Here is a 4,675-nt window from a genome sequence, read left to right on the forward strand (position 1 = left end):
GAAAATATGATCTTGGTGATAGAAATGAAGCTGGAAATAGAATGACTGAATTTTGTATTTACAATTATTTATTCATTGCAAATACTTTTTCTAAAAGACACAAAAGATCATGTTACACCTGGATTTCACTTGATGAGTTGCATAGGAATCATACTGACTACATTTGTGGAAGAAATCATTGGAGAAGCTTAATTAATATCAGTGGTCAAAACTAGGCTGGAGCAGACTTTTTTGTCAGATCATCAATTATTCATATGCAAGTTCAAATTGAGGCCAAAGAAATTTAAATTAAGTTCAGAAGAACCAAGATATTATCTTGAATCAATTCCATTTGAATTTCATGATCATCTTAAAAATAGGTTTGAGACATTGAACATCAATAATAGAAGACCAGATGAGTTGTGGGATGATATCAAAGATATCATCCATGAAGAAAGCAAAAGGTTATTACAAAAATAGAGGAGAAAGAACAAATTGAAATGAAGAAGAAATTGAAATGTCAGAAGAGACTCTAAAGATTGCATTAGAGTGTTAAGAAAACAAATCTAAAGGAAAACATGTTGAAGTGAAAGAGCTGAACAGACAATATCAAAAGGCAGCTTGGGAGGACAAAGTAAAGGATTATAATGTGTGGAGAGCTGGAATTGGAGAATAAAAAGAACTCACTCTGCAATTCTTAAGCTGAAAGAACTAAAATACAAATTTAAGCCTTGTGTTACAATATTGAAAAATGCTATGGGGAATATACTGAATGACCCAGAAAGCATCAAAAGAAGACAGAGGGAATATACAGAGTCACTGTACCAGAAAGAATTGACACTGAAAAATTTCAGGAAGTACCGTATGAACAGGAGCCAATGGTAATGAAGGAAGAAGTAAAAGCTACATTGAAGGCAATGGCAAAAAGTAAGGCCCAAGTAATTGATAGGATACCAATTTACTTGTTTCAAATAACAGCTGCCGCCTTGGATGGACTCACCAGTCTATGCCAGGAAATTTGCAGGATAGCTGTCTGGCCAATGGATTGGAAGAGGTCCATATTTGTTCCCATTCTCAAGAAAGGTGATCCAACTGAATGTGGAAATTATTGAATAATATCATTGCTATCACATGCAGGCAAAATACTGCTGAAGATCATTAAAAAATTCTGGAAAAGTACATAAATAAGACACTGCCAGAAGTTCAAGTAGGATTTAGAAGCGGCCATGGCACCAGGGATATTATTGCTGTTGTCAGATGGATCCTGGCTGAAAGTAAGGAATATCAGAATGTCTATTTGTGCTTTATTGACTATGCAAAGGATTGTGTGGATCATGACAAGTTGTATCTGACATTGAGGAGAAAGGGAATCCAAGAGCCCTTGATTGTGCTCATGTAGAACCTATAACTGGATCAGGAGACTCTTATGTGAACAGAGCAGGGGAGCACTGCATGGTTTGGAATTGGGAAGGGAGTGCATCAGGGTTATACTCTCTCTATACCTATTCAACCTGTATACTGAGCAAATTATCTGAGAAGCTGGACTCTATGAGGAGGAATGTGGCATTAGGATTGGAGGGTGACTAATCAATAACCTGTGTTATGCAGATGGCACAACCTTGCTTGCTGAAAGTGAGAAGGACTTGAAGCACTTGTTGCAGAAGATCAAGAAATGCAGCCTTTGGTATGGACTGCATCTCAGTGTTAGGGAAACAAAGATTCTTACCACTGGACCAAGAAGCAGCATCATGATAGATGAAGAGGAGATTGAAATTGTCAACAGCTCCATCTTGCTTGGATCCACAATTAACACCCTTGGTACAAGTAGTCAGAAAATAAGGAGATGCACTGCACTGGGAAAATCTGCAGTTAGGGACCTCTTCAAAATATTGAGGAGTAGTGATGCCAGTTTGAGGACTAAGGTACATCTGATTCAGGCTATAATCTTTCCAATTATTAGCTATGCATCTGAGACCTGAACAATGAATAAGGATGTTGAGCTAGAGAAGAGCACTGAACATCCCATGGAAGGCCAAGAAAATGAACAGATATGTTTTGGAGATGATGCAGGCAGAGTGCTCTTTGGGAACAAAAATGATGAGGCTTCATCTCACATACTTTGGATATGTTGCTAGGAGGTACTATTCCTTGTAGAAAGACATGATGTTGGGAAGGGTGGAGGGTTGGCATAGGAGAGGAAGGCCTCAGTCAGGTGCATTGATATGGTGACTGCGGCAGTGGGCTCTTGTGTGTCAGGAAGTGTGAGAATGGTGCAGGATAGAACAGAGTTCAGATCTTTTGTTCATAGGGTTGCTGGGTCTTGCTCAACTCAGACACTAACAACAACACACCATGGACTGCCAAGACAGACTTGTTTGTTCTCTTGGCAGTTCATGGTATGTTCAATAGTCTTCTCCAGCCTTACAACTCGAAGGCATCAATTATTCTTCTGTCATCCTTATTTATTGCATAGCTCTCTGAGGCCTAACAAGTAATTATGAAGACCATGGCCTAGATCAGGTGCATCTTAGTCTCTAGACTGACATCTTTGCACTACAGTACTCTTGAGAGGTCCTTGACAGCCGACTTTCCTAATCTAAATTGTCTTTTGATTTTCAGGCTGTTGGTTCCAAGAGCATTAATCAGGGGCCTAAGCAGGGTGAAATTGTTAACAATCTCAGTCATGGTGCTGTCAATTGGCCCTTAGGTGAGAATCTTTGTTTTCTTGATGTTGAGCTTTAATCCATACTGAAGACTGGAAGTCCTTGACTTTCTGCAGCAGATGCTTCAGGTTGTCCTCAGTTTCAGCAAGCAAGGTTGTGTCGTCTGTATAACATGTTGATGAGTCTTCCTCCAAGACTGATGCCACATTTCTCCTCATAAAGACCAACACCCCAAATGTCTATATATAGATTAAGAAGTATGGAGACAGAATGCATACCTAATACACTCCTTTCCTGATTTTGAACTGTACAGTAATGAGTGGAGTGCCTCATAATCTTAGTATAGTTTATGCATGAGCATAATCAAGCATAATCAAAATGGGTTCTGGGATACCCATTTTTCTCAATGTTGGCCACAATTTGTGATTCACACAGTCAAATGCCTTTGCATAGTCAATGAAACCCAGACAGATATTTTTTCTGGTACTCTCTGCTTTCAGCGAGGATCCATTTGATATTGGCTACAATGTCCCTAGTGCCATAGCCTCTTCTAAACCCAGCCCATACTTCTGGTAGTCCTCTGTTAATGTGCTGTACCATACTTAAATTCATTTAAATTCTGTTGAAACTCATTTGTTGCTCTTTCCCATCTTTTCCTGCAAATTGAATCCAGGAATTTTGAGTCTCCCCTTTAGTCATGGCAAACAGATGACATCAACTGTTTCTGGAGTATTGGTAGGACCTGTTCAACTAGCCAGGGCATGACCACTAATCGGGACATCTAAACAAGAGGAGTTACTGTAAAAATTCCTCACATTGTACTGTTCTTTCTTTCCCCAAATAGGGATACGCCTCCCAAAGTCTTCAAGAAAGAGACAGATTTGGGAAAGTCATATGCCCTGTCTCTATATTTTTGTTATTAGGTACCAACAAGTCAAGTAAGATTCATTTTGACACTATAAACAACCAACTTAAAAACTGCCCTATCCTGTACCATCTTTATAATCTCTGTCACATTCAAGCTTATTGCTACAGTCACTATGTCAACCCACCTAGTTGACAGTCTTCCTCTCTTTCGCCACCTCCTCACCTTCCTGAACATGATGACCTTCTCTAAGGAATAATCTCTCATAGCAGCATGACCAAAGTATGTGAGACAAGGCTCATTATCTTTGCCTCCAAGGAGCTCTCTGACTGCACCTTCTCTAAAGCATATATGTTTATTCCTTTGGTGGTCCATTAGATATTCAGCACTCTTCTCCAATACTGTAGTTCAAAGGCATCAATTATTCTTCTGCCTTCCTTAGTGATTGTCCAGCTCTCAGCAACTTAGTAAGTGATTGAAAAACTATGGCCTCAATCCGGTGTACTTTGGTTCTCAAGTTAATATCCTTACTCAATAATTTGGAGTGGTCCCTGGCTACAGACTTACTACTGCAATATGTCTCCTGATCTTCTGACTGCTGATACCAAGTGTATTGATTATGGATCCAAGTAAGATCAAGTTGTTGACAGTATCAGTCCTTTCTCTGTCCATCATGATGTGGCCTATTGGTACAGGTGCGAGAATTTTTGTTTTCTTGATGTTGAGATACAATCCATATTGAAAACTCCAGTGTTTAACTTTCTGCAGCAAGTGCTTCAAGTCCACCTCACTTTCAGGAAGCAAGGTGGCGTTATCTGCATACCAAAGGTTATTGATGAGTTTTCGTTTAATTCTGATGGCACATTTTTCTTCGTAGAATCCAGTTTCTTGAATAATTTGCTCAGCATACAGGTTAAAGAGGTATGGAGAAAGAATACCATCCTGATGCACATCTTTCTTCTTTTTAATCCATGTAGTCTTCCCTCACTCTGTTGGTACAACAGCTTCTTGGTCAAGGTATAGATATACTTTTATATAAATTTTTAAAATATTTTAAATTTTTTCTTGGAATGCTTACAATGTATACATTATGTTTCAAACTATCCTTCATTCAAATTGTGTTTCATATAATCATTCTAATTTTTATATTTTATAAAAATAATCAACA

Source organism: Elephantulus edwardii, unplaced genomic scaffold (genome assembly GCF_000299155.1).
Source record: "Elephantulus edwardii isolate Elephantulus edwardi_28Jun2011 unplaced genomic scaffold, EleEdw1.0 scaffold00397, whole genome shotgun sequence".
NCBI lineage: Eukaryota > Metazoa > Chordata > Mammalia > Macroscelidea > Macroscelididae > Elephantulus > Elephantulus edwardii.